Source organism: Scyliorhinus torazame, chromosome 9, assembly GCF_047496885.1.
Source record: "Scyliorhinus torazame isolate Kashiwa2021f chromosome 9, sScyTor2.1, whole genome shotgun sequence".
NCBI lineage: Eukaryota > Metazoa > Chordata > Chondrichthyes > Carcharhiniformes > Scyliorhinidae > Scyliorhinus > Scyliorhinus torazame.
The window spans coordinates 165071761-165084885 of NC_092715.1; the positions used below are offsets into that span (position 1 = coordinate 165071761).

Consider the following 13125-nt stretch of genomic DNA (forward strand, 5'->3'; position numbering starts at 1 on the left):
ACAGAGAAACACAGAGAGGAAGGAAACGGGTGAAAAATAACAATTAGGTAAAAAGATAAGCATCCTTGCTTCAGATGAAGAGTTGTTCAGTGCACTCTCTTCACAGTATGAGTCTGGTTTAAAATCTCTGGCCCACAGCATGTAATAATCTTCTTTGCAGCTCAGCGGTATGTCTTACTCACAGCGTTTCCAGGAGAGACCGCTGGCTTCACACCAGCCTGTTTTTGGAGAAAGTTATCAGATTCTGAATTCTGCTTGCACAGCCATTTCTGCAGAGAGATGTGGTTATCAGATTCACAGTGAGAATCAACCAGATATTCCTGGAGCGAGTTGGTTAGATTGCTCCATCGAGCTTGCGGAATCAAACGTGAAACAAACTCCAGTCTTGTGACACTGAGAAACATGTCAGTGGGACCAGAAACATGCGCTCCATAAACCCCATCAGCTCTTTTGCCAGAGCTGGGGGGTGGGGGGAGGGAGAGAAACCCTGCTTTGATTCAGAAGCCAATTGTTGCAGGCTAAGAATGTTTCAATGCAGTTTTGTGCAGTTTCAATAGATTTGTTTGCTGACATTAACCCAGAAGCTATTGTCATTATGAATGCATGACTGAGTTTCCAAAGCTACAATTATTTCAGCAGGTTTCGGAGTTCAGTTTGAATGACAGTTTGAAGAAGGTATGAAAGGATAAACTGCCTTTGATGTTGGACCTGAATAGAAGTTTGTTTGTTTTTATAAGCGATTATCCACTCAAAGGGGTTTAAAATCTTTGAATGGGTCTTCTGAATTGTTTTTTTTTCTCACTGTCAAGTGTCTATGATTAAGAGCTTCTGAAACCTCCTAATCAGTTCACCTCGACACTTGCCCATCCCCATGGCGCCTGCACTCTGCTTCCAGGATCAGCTAGCCCGACTCCATCCTGTTCCTGCACATCGGACTCGGAGTGACAATCGCGGAATTTGAGGTATTTTTTTAAACCAAGGCAGGTCCTATAAATTGGGCGATTCTCAACTTAAGCTATTCTTCTCGGCAGCATAAATCTGATCCCTAATGTTTCAGGTTAATGATCTTTCATCAGAACTGGAAAAATGTAGAGAGGTAACAGGTTATAAGCCAGAAAAGAGAACTAAAGGGAAGGACCGTGTTAGGGTGGAAAACAGGAGAGATTAAATGATGAAAAAATGATGGCACAAGGTAAATGGTGATGGCTTTGCAGTTCCATTACATTCTTCTTGCATAACAATGCTCCCTTCAGATCCTTCTTTTCCTTCGCTTTCCTCTGACTCCATCTCGCCTTCCAATCTCTTCCTTCGCCATGTTTTTTTTATATACCCTCTTTGATCCTGAATCATCAGTCCTCAGTGCAGCCCTCAGCTGCATCCCATCATACTGCTATCTCAATAAATTCAAGCTTGGTATATATGTTCTGTGTTTTTCCTCAGTCAAGGTTTCCCCTCCATCAAGATTCACTGTGTTTTTGTCCCATTTCGCACACTTCTGTTCTCACCTCTTCCCCTCTCTCCCAGTAAAACAGGATTCTCCTTGTCCAGCTTCTAGCATGCCAGTCTCCACATTCAACAGATCATCTTACACCGCTTCCACCACCCAGTGATGTCCCCACCAAACACATCTCCCACTCTCGTTTTTGCCTTCCAAAAGGAACCATTCCCTCAAATAACACCTAGTCCACTCATTAGTCACTCGTTTTGCTATTGACAGAAATCTTTGGGACTCACTTAGTGCTAGGGGCTTGGATGGGGCAAAGTTTGTAAGGAACATCCAGGAGGGCTTCTTAAAACTATATGTAGATGGTCCAACTAGGGAAGGGACTGTACTGGACCTGGTATTGGGGAATGAACCCGGCCAGGTGGTAGAAGTTTCAGTAGGGGAGCATTTCGGGAACAGTGACCACAATTCAGTAAGTTTTAAAGTGCTGGTGGACAAGGATGAGTGGTCCTAGGGTGGATGTGCTAAATTGGGGGAAGGCTAATTATAACAATATTAGGGGGAACTGAAGATCCTAGATTGGGGGCGGATGTTTGAGGGTAAATCAACATCTGACATGTGAGAGGTTTTCAAATGTCAGTTGAAAGGAATTCAGGACCGGCATGTTCCTGTGCGGAAGAAGGATAAATACGGCAAATTTTGGGAACCTTGGATAATGAGAGATATTGTAGGCCTCATCAAAAAGAAAAAGGAGGCATTTGTCAGGGCAAGAAGGCTGGGAACAGACGAAGCCTGTGTGGAATATAAGGAAAGTAGGAAGGAACTTAAGCAAAGAGTCAGGAGGGCTAAAAGTGGTCACATATAGTCATTGGCAAATAGGGTTAAGGAAAATCCCAAGGTTTTTTACTCATACATAAAACGCAAGAGGGTAGCCAGGGAAAGGGTTGGCCCACTGAAGGACAGGACTGAAGGACAGGCAAGGGAGTCTTTGTGTGGAGCCAGAGGAAATGGGTGAGGTACTAAATGAATACTTTGCATCAGTATTCACCAAAGAGAAGGAATTGGTGGATGTTGAGCCTGGAGAAGGGTGTGGAGATAGCCTGAGTCACAAGAGATCCAAAAAGGCGAGGTGTTGGGCGTCTTGAAAAATATTACAGTAGATAAGCCCCGAGGGCCTGATGGGATCTACCCCAGAATACTGAAGGAGGCTAGAGAGGAAATTGCTGAGGCCTTGACAGAAATCTTGGATCCTCACTGACTTCAGGTGATGTCCCAGAGGACTGGAGAATAGCCAATGTTGTTCCTTTGTTTAAGAAGGGTAGCAAGGATAATCCAGGGAACTACAGGCCGGTGAGCCTTACGTCAGTGGTAAGGAAATTACTGGAGAGAATTCTTCGAGACAGGATCTACTCTCATTTGGAAGCAAATGGACGTATTAGCGAGAAGCAGCATGGTTTTGTGAAGGGGAGGTTGTGTCTCACTAAAGAGTTTTTCGAAGAGGTCACAAAGATGATTGATGCAGGTAGGTCAGTGGATGTTTTCTATATGGACTTCAGTAAGGCCTTTGACAAGGTCCCTCATGGCATACTGGTACAAAAGGTGAAGTCACACGGGATCAGGGGTGAGCTGGCAAGATGGATACAGAACTGGCTAGGTCGTAGAAGGCAGAGAGTAGCAATGGAAGGGTGCTTTTCTGATTGGAGGGCTGTGACTAGTGGTGTTCCGCAGGGATCAGTGCTGGGACCTTTGCTGTTCGTAGTATATAGAAATGATTTGGAGGAAAATGTAACTGGTCTGATTAGTAAGTTTGCAGACGACACAAAGGTTGGTGGAATTGCGGATAGCGATGAGGACTGCCAGAGGATGCAGGAGGATTTAGATCCTTTGGAGACTTGGGCGGAGAGATGGCAGATGGAGCTTAATCCGGACAAATGTGAGGTAATGCATTTTGGAAGGTCTAATGCAGGTAGGGAATATACAGTGAATGGTAGAACCCTCAAGAGTATTGACAGTCAGAGAAAACTAGGTATACAGGTCCACAGGTCATTGAAAAGGGCAACACAGGTGGAGAAGGTAGTCAAGAAGGCATACAGCATGGTTGCCTTCATTGGCCGGGGCATTGAGTATAAGAATTGGCAAGTCATGTTGCAGCTGTATAGAACCTTAGTTCGGCCACACTTGGAGTATAGTGTTCAATTCTGGTCGCCACACTACCAGACGGATGTGGAGGCTTTAGAGAGGGTGCAGAAGAGATTTACCAGGATGTTACCTGGTTATGGAGGGCATTAGCTATGAGGAGCGGTTGAATAAACTCGGTTTGTTCTCACTAGAACGACAGAGGTTGAGGGGCGACCTGATAGAGTTCTACAAAATTATGAGGGCCATAGACAAGAGTGGATAGTCAGAGGCTTTTTCTCAGGGTAGAGGGGTCAATTACTAGGGTGCATAGGTTTACGGTGCGAGGGGCAAGGTTTAGCGATGTATGAGGCAAGTTTTTTTTACACAAGAGGGTAGTGGGTGCCTGGAACTCGCTGCCGGAGGAGGTGGTGGAAGCAGGAACGAGTGACATTTAAGGGGCATCTTGACAAATACAGGAATAGGATGGGAATAGAGGGATACGGACCCAGGAAGTGTAGAAGATTTTAGTTTAGATGGGCAGCATGGTCGGCACAGGCATGGAGGGCCAAAGGGCCTGTTCCTGTGCTGTACCTTTCTTTGTTCTTTGTTTCTCATGGTACCTCCCTATTTAAGTCCAGGAGTTGAAACACCCACCCTTTTACCAATGTTAAAGCACAAAGAATGGATTGGAACTGCAGAGCCATCCTCTTCAACTTTTTACATTGTGCCATCATCCCATTTGTCATTCAATCTCTTCTGCTTTCCATCTCATCACAATCCTTACCTTTTGTTTGGTCTTCTCCCCTCCCCGCACCCCAACCCCTGCCCCATCCTTTCCTTCAGTACCTGCTTAAAACATGTTACTTTTTCATGTTCTGATGAAAGATCATCATTTTCCAGCACCCAAATGTCTCTTCTGGGTGAAAAAGTATTTTACTTATATTTCTTTCAATCTTGTATACTGCATTTACTGTTCACAATGCCTTCTCCTCTACTTGGAGGAGACCAAATGCAGATTGGCCATTTTTATTAAATACTTTATTCAAACTGCAGCCATAAACTGAACTTCCAATCAGCCAACATTTCAATTCTCCATTCCACTCCCCCTCTGACCTTTCTGTTCTCACCCTCCCATGCTGTTGCAATGAAGTTCAATGCAAGTTCAAGCAACAGCACTTCATCTTTCGATTAGGCACCTTATAGCCTTGGAGTTCAACAATCATAACCTCTATCCCCATTTATTTTCAGATGACAGCTGTTGATAATGATCCTGCTTTTCCCAAGTACATCACTAATACACCAATCTTGTGTATGTTTGCTTGGTCCATTAACAACCCTTTGCCTTGAACCATCATTCCTTTTATCATTTAATCTCTCCTGCCTTCCACCCTCTCATAGACTTTAGCTTTTTTTCATTCCCCCTCCAGCCCGCCTCAATACTTATTTAAAACCTGTTAAAACTCTTAACCTTTCCAGTTGTGAAAGAACCTTAAACTTTGTTTCTTACACCACAGATACTGGCTGACCTGCTGAGTATTTCCAACATTCTGTTTTTCCGAAGATATATATTAAGCTTACTAGAGTTATATTTGTAATTTCAAGTCAAAGTGCATCTGAGACAACTTTCCATAGTTACAAAAGCAGCGGCATCATGAAGTGAGCCCTATTCGTGTGTGTCCTAGAAATGGCTCACCCGAAGAAAACACATGATGTGGAGATGCTGGCATTGGACTGGGGTGAGCAGAGTAAGAAGACTGACAACACCAGGTTAAAGTCCAACAGGTTTGTTTCAAATCACTAGCTTTCGGAGCATTGCTCCTTCCTCATTCACCTGAGTTCACCGCAGTTGGTCATGTTTCATCGATCGGCTCTCCTTCACATATACATCCAAACTAAGTAAGCAGAATGGTGCTCAATTTCCCCCTGCTGAAAATCTATCATTGAAGAATTACGCCACCTTAATGCTAATCACAGTTACATACACATCAAATAACTGAACCAACTATTCAAATCTGGTATAAATTATGAAGATCTAACTTATTTTTAACAGTTCACATTCTAAGGACTATTATAAAGAGTTTCTTTATAATAGATTGAATAGGCTGGAGTTGTTTTCCTTGGAATGGAGGAGGCTGAAGGGAAAAATAATTGAGGTGTATAAAATTATAAGAAAGCTGGGTAAAGTGGCTAAGAAGGACCTATTTCCTTTGGCAAAGAAGTCAATAACCAGGGGGATATAAATTTAAAGTAATTGGCAGAAGGATTAGAGGCAAGTTGAGGAATTTGTTTCACTGAAGGGATGTCTGGAGCACACTGCCTGAAAGAGTGATAGAAGCAGAAACCCTCAAGCACTGTAATCTATGTACCATGGGCTGGAAAGTGGGTATACGAGTTTGGTTTTAAACAACTTTTCTGATTTCTGCCTTACTGGCATTGCATTGTAGCATCAGGCTTGGATTTAGTTGTGTTAAAAGCAAATTACTAAGGATACTGGTATCTGAAGCCAAAAGAGAAAATGCTGGAAAATCTCAGCAGGTATGGCAGCATCCGTAGGGAGAGAATAGAGCGAACGCTTCAAGTCCAGATGATCCTTTGTCAAAGCTATGAAACGTCAACTGTTTTCTCTCCCTACAGATGCTGCCAGACCTGCTACGATTTTCCAGTATTTTCTCTTTTGGATTTAGTTGTGTTACACTCCTCATGGGGAAACTAAAAACAAAAATAACCAAATTTACTGAATGACACCCAAGTGAAGAAATTGCCAACGAGATTTCACTTTTTTTTTTAAACAAACAATTTTATTGAGGTATTTTTTGGCATTGTAAACAGTTACAGATAACAGAAATGTGCAAACATCAATATAAAACCAATACTTCAATCAAACCATACTGCACATGCCCGCTCCTTTCCCCTAGACACTACCCGCCTATTTATCCCTCCTACTCTACTCTAATCTCCTCAAGGCGAACTTAATTTTTTCCATACCCAGGAAACTTGACATGTCCGAAAGCCATAGTTCGGTCTTTGGGGGTTTTGAGTCCCTCCATGCCAGCAGTATTCGCCACCGGGCTATTAGGGAAGCAAAGGCCAGGACATCTGCCTCTTTCCCCCCCCCTGGACTCCCGGGTCTACCGAAACCCCAAAAATTGCCACCTCTGGACTCATCACCACCTTTGTTTTCAGCACCCGGGACATGACCCCCGCAAATCCCTCCCAGTACCCCCTAAGCTTAGGACATGCCCAAAACATGTGAACATGGTTCGCTGGTCCTCCCGCACATTTAGCGCACTTGTCCTCAACCCCAAAGAATTTGCTCATCCGAGCTAGCGTCATGTGGGCCAGGTGAACGACCTTAAATTGAATCAGGCCGAGCCTGGCACATGTTGCGGTTGAGTTTACCCTACTGAGGGCTTCCGCCCACAGCCCGTCCTCCATCTCCCCGCCAAGCTCCTCCTCCCATTTGAGTTTCAGTTCCTCCGTCTGGCACTCTTCCCCCTTCATGAGCACCTTGTAGATATTCGAGACTCTACCCTCTCCTCCTTCTTCTCTAGAGACTATTCTGTCCTGGATCCCTATTGGCGGGAGGCGTGGGAAGGATGGGACCGGTCTGCGTACAAAGTCCCGCAACTGTAAGTACCTAAAGTAATTTCCCCAAGATTTTGTAACCTTTACTATAACAAGAATCAGAATGAACGTGAATTAAAAATGAATTAGCAGGCAAATAGTACTTCAAACGAAAAGGTAAATTTCACTTCAAATAGTCAATACAAAGCACAGGCATGTGGTATTACATCGAGTCATAGAATCATACAGGACAGGAGAGGCCCTTAGGCCACTACCAATGTAGTGTTCTAGGCCCAATCATCTTCAGCTGCTTCATCAATGACCTTCCTTCCATAATGTCAGAAATGGGGATGTTTGCGGGCGGCACGGTGGCACAGTCGTTAGCACTGCTGCCCCGACAAAACTACACTAAACCTACACGAATCCCATTTTCCAGCACTTGGCCCATAGCCCCGAATGTTACCTACAGGGTTCTAGAATCTGCTCTTCATTCATGCAGGGTAGGTCAGGAATATTATCCGACAACAGCTTTCACCTCAGTTTCAAGCGTACATGCATTGTCAGCATGGCACATTTCCATGAGCACTCGCTCCTTCAGATCATGACATCTTCAGTATCTTAACTTCCTTTGTGTATACTGCTTCAAGGTTAAGGATCCCAAGGACACATGGACCAGTACATCTTATTGCTCAATAAAATTACAATTGTTCCCTTTAAAATTCATAGAAACTTTTAACATACTTTTAAATGACAGATTCCCATGCATTTTAAAATAATTACATATTTTCCTTATTGTTACTGCTTCTGGGTCAAAGTTCATCACAAGATGCCACATACGTTTTCCAAAAATGGCTTAACAATTTTCCATCCTAATTAACTATTCCCATTTCCTTAAATTTGCTTTGCTCATAATTTACATTTCTGGTTTGTTCTTTAAAGCACACCAGTGCAAAAGATAAAGCTGAAGCATTTGCTACAAACTTCAGCCAGAAGTACCGAGTGGATTATTCATCTTCGCCTCCTCCAGAGGTCCCCAGCAACATAGATGCCTTTGCAGTCAAATTAATCACTCCACGTGATATCAAGAAATGGTTAAAGGCACTGGATAACGGAAAGGCTATGGGCCTTGACAATATTCTGGCAATAGTACCGAAAGCCTGTGCTCCAGAACTTGTCATGCCCCTGGCCAAGCTGTTCCAGTAGCTACAACACTGGTATTTACCCGACAAACGGGAAATTTACCCAGGTGTGTCCTATACACGAAGAGCAGTGCAAATCCAACCCGGACAATTACTGCCCCATCAGTCTGCTCTCAATCATCAGGAAAGTGATGGAATGGGTCATTAATTGTCCAAGCAAGCATCACTTGCTGAGCAATAACCTGCTCAGTTAATGCCCAGTTTGGGTTCTGCCAGTGCCACTCAGCTCCTGACCTCATTACAACCTTGGTTTAAACATGGACAAAAGAGCTGAACTCCAGAGGTGAGGTGAAAGTGATTGCCCTTGATATCAGGGCTACATGTAACAGTCTACGGCAGCAAGGAGAAAGATTGGACACAATGGGAATTAGGGTGAAAGCTCTCTGCTGGTTGGGCTCATATCTAGCAGAAAGGAAGATGGCAGTCATTGTTGGAGGTCAATTATCTCAGTTCCAAGACATCGCAGCAGGAGCTCCATCATGTAGTGTTCTAGGTCTAATCATCTTCAGCTGCTTCATCAATGACCTTCCTTCCATAATAAGGTCAGAAATGAGGATGTTCGCGGACGGCACAGTGGTTATCACTGCTGCCTATGACGCTGAGGACCTGGGATCGATCCCGGCACCGGGTCACTGTCTGTGTGGAGTTTGCATATTCCCCACATTCCAGGTGGGTTTCACCCCCACAACCTAAAGATGTGTAGTTAGGTGGATTGGCCACACTAAATTGCCTGTTAATTGGAAAGAAATAATTTGGTACTCTTAATTTTTTTTTTTTCGGTATCGAACTCGGAGTGGTTGACATCTGCCTAGCCACCACAGCCCTAGCAGACACAATGAGGCTGCACGGTCACCCTGAACATTTTTTGCCATGGGTTCCTTTTAGGCACCGAGTGGGAACCTGTCTGTGATCTCTCAGACCTCTGTGCACAGCTGCATCCGCGCCGTAACAGAGGTCCTATATGCCCAGCTGCCACAATTTATTCACCTGAATATGGGCCGAGCCCACCAGGATGCAAGGGCAGCGGGATTCCCCGCCATCGCTGGGATGCCCCAGGTCCAGGGGATGATTGGCGGGACACATGTCCCCCTATGAGCATCGCCGCATGAGGGAATACCCTTCACAAACCGAAAGGGATTGCACTCCCTCAATGTGCAGTTGGTGTGTGACAACCAGCTGCGCATCACGCGCATCTGTGCCCGATACCCAGGCAGTGTGCACGGCGCCCTCATCCTGGCACACAACGGTTCCCGACACCTCCGAGGCGCTCCCCCGGGTGAGGGGTTGGCTCCTGGGTGACAGTGGTTCTCCACTGCAGTTGTGGCTGATGATGCCAAACCAGAGATGACAGACCAACGCGGAGAACCACTACAACGACACCCATGCAGCAACCAGAAGCATAATAGAGCAGTGCATCAGCAACCTGAAGATGCGGTTCAGGTGCCTGTACCGCTCTGGTGGGGCCCTCCAAAACAGCCGTAGGAGGCTCTCCCACATCATGGTGGCCTGCTATGTCTGTGATGACATGCTGGAGGAGGAGGATGAAGACCACACAAGAAGGATGTGGAAGGGGGACAGGCATGGGGCCCAGGCAGCCACAGGAGGCTGCACAACATGTGCGTCAAGGCCGCCGCGCAGAGGAAAATCTAATCGGCTCCAAGTTCACCAACTAGGGGGCCTGGTCACTAGCAGCATGAACATTCCAACCCAACGCACCCGCAACTGCACCACGAGTTGTGCTTCCCATATGCTTCACCACAGGGTGCTGGCCCTGGGTTGGCAGTATCAGTGGGTATGGTCCATGGGACGGATAAAGATCACGGCCCGCTCCGCGATGAGCTCTGGTGCGCAACTTCATTTGATGAGGTCGGACTCCCTGGTAGCACTTTCCACCATGCCTCCAGGTGATCCCTGCATGTGTGCAGGTCATTCCATCTCGCAGTCGGTGTCGGTGTCTCTCTCTCGGTGTGTCTTTCTCTCACATCCTTCCCCCCAGCCCACACATCCTGCAGACAGAGGCAGTTTGGAATGTCAGTGAACAGCTGTTTATTGAGATATATACAAGTATTATGCCGTAGTCCCTATCGCTAACCTATGTGCTTCATACGTGCCAATTTAACTGGTGTCTAACTTTCCGACTTTACGTTTCCCAACACTCCTTCTAGTGGGTACATCAGAAGTGAAGCGGCCTGCCGTGTATCTCGTCCTACGGCCTGGGTCCCCTTTGCCGGCCGTCCTCTGGCGTGACCGGGCTCGTCCAGTCTTCCGGGTGTCACGGGTGACATGGTGCCACCCTGTTCTGCCCACCGCCCATCGAATGAGCAAGGGAGAGGTGGGGGGGGATTCAGAGGTGCTGCCATGGTTCAGCACCTCCCCTGTGAGGGTCATCGGCACAGGCCCCATCGCCTCCTCATTCGTCGGTGTGCCCCATGGTCCCCAGGCTACTCCTTGGGATGGGGGCATGGCTGGAGTGAGCTCCAGGACTCCCCAGCCACCTGGCACTGCCAATCCTGGAGGCTTGCTCCCATTTCGATTACAGTATCCATGCTCGTGGCCATGGAGCACAGGGGCAGGGTCATGTCCCTCTGGGATTGGCTCAGGTCAGCCAGTGCCTGGCCAATGCTCTCGACGGTCACAGCCATGACCCACTGTGACTGAGCCAAGCTCTGGGACACCGCTGCAATTTCCTTGTGGCCCTGGTACAGGAGGGGGTATCAGCAACCATTCAGAGCCTGCAGGTACAGTTGGAGGAGTCCAAGGGTCTGCCTTGGATGACTTGACCCATGGCTGATAACTTTGCACCAGACCCCACCCGTGCGGTGTTGGCCTGGGTGGCACGCATGGTCGGCACTGTCTCTTGCCCCTGCAGGTGGTTGGACTCCTCCACCTGTAGCTGCAGGCTCTGGATGGTTGCTGATACCCGCTCCTGTAGTCCCCAGCTCTGCGCCTGCACCTTCAACATTGATGGGAAGGTCCTTTCCAGAAGCTCAAGACCAGTCTGGACGGGAGCTAGTCCCTGGCGCCAGGCCGTCCTCTGACCGTTTTCCCCCTCAGGCATTCCTACCGCCACCTGATGCACCGCTGCAAGTGTGTGGTGTGCACCAGATCGTGTCCCAGGAGCCTCTTCACTATAATACTCAACCGAGATGATTGTCTCTGGGATGGTGGAGGGTGCCAGTGACAGTAGTGACGAGAAGTCAGTGTTCACCCCGGGCATGTGCTCCAGGTTGTTGCGGGGTTATGGTGGGGGCACGGGTCATCAGCAGGTCCTGTCTCATTACCAGGTGAGCCGCGGGGTTGCTGCTGGGGCGGGGGACCCAGTTGGATCCGCCTCATCGCCAGGTGGTCCTGCAAGACAAAAGACAAGACGCATGGTTAGATTATGGGTAGGCGTGGTGTGTGAGGGGAGGGGTGACACACATACCATAGGGACACTGCAATTCGTTGGGGGCTCACTTGCATCTCTGATGTGGATCTCGACTCAGCAACTGCATGCTCTCCAAACCCGCCAACCAGGTCTACAAAGGTGAGCAGCCATAGGTCTAGTGGGACCGCTCCAGTCTTCGCTCTCTCCCTGCGGTTGTGGGCCGCCTTCTCTGGGGGCACGAATAATGCACGGTGTGAGACAGTCGGACATGGGCAGCACAGGAGGTCTGCGGCCAATGTGTGCAGGGAAAGCGGCCATGGTAGACAGTATGGGTATTGGCCTGTGGTGCAAGGTAGGGTGCGACCGGAATGCTGGCGGGTGGGGGAAGAGAACTACAAATGTGTGGATGGGGGTTGTGGTGACTCACCCCGTCTGGCCTGAGGGGTTGCCCATTCTCATCCAGCGCTGCCTACCAGTCTGCCTGGCGGGGGCCGCATTTGGGGGGACGGGGGGAAATTGGGATGGGTGTGGGGTGTGTGGGACGGGGTTTGGTGCCAGAGGCACGGTGGTGGTGGCGACTCACCCTGGCTGCCCCGAGGAGGTCGTGCAGCTTCTCCCTGTACGGTTGCCTGGTCCTGGTGGTAGGGCCCACGGCCTCTGCCACCTGTGCCCAGGCCCAGTTGACGTCAGCGGTTGGCAGCCTCCTTCCCACCCCATGGAACAGGGTGTCCCACCTCTCCTCCACGATTTCCAGCAGTGTCTCCAGCTCTGCATCAGCAAACCTCGGTGCCACTCTTCGGGGAGGCATATCCTTGGGTGGAATGGGAGCGTGTGGGGAGTAGAGTGCTTATATGCAGCCGCTCTCAAGTGCCAATCCCGACCCTGGCGGTCACACATCGGCATGCGCTGGAATCTCTCTACTTCCATGTGGTACCGGTGGTGGCCCATGTCCTGGATGGCTCCGCGACCAGCGCCGCCATCGAGATCGTACAACACCCGCGATTCAGTCCCGACGTCAGGACTTCGTCTCTGAAACAGAGAATCCCACCCAGAATCAGAGGAAGAGAGGGAGAAATAAGGTAGAGAAGAGAGAATAATAAGCTAGAGAAAAGAGAGAAACAGGAAGGAAGACAGAAAGGAAAGGAGAGACAAAGAACACGAGAGAGGAAAAAGATTTTTTGCCTTCAAGTTTGGGTGTAAAGCTATGAATTAAAATTAAAATTCTCAACAGATTACCTACAAAAATACAAAGGTCTTATATCTAATGTATTAAGAGTAGAATGTTTTTCTTAAACAATTATGTCTTAATTTCAAAATGAAGATTTAGGTCTCATATGAAATAAATTTTGGATGCATTTATTGTTATCTGCTTTAAAATGTTTATGATGTCACCAGGTCTTTGCCCGTAATCAATACAACAATCTGAGGGCAAG

At 47.7% G+C, this 13125-nt stretch overlaps 1 protein-coding gene across 2 annotated transcripts in view; it reads right to left on the reverse strand.

Moving 5' to 3' along the window:
- fancc (FA complementation group C) overlaps window positions 1-13125 on the reverse strand; it is a 274053-nt gene that overhangs the window by 229389 nt on the left and 31539 nt on the right. The gene's annotated exons all lie outside the window — the stretch shown is intronic.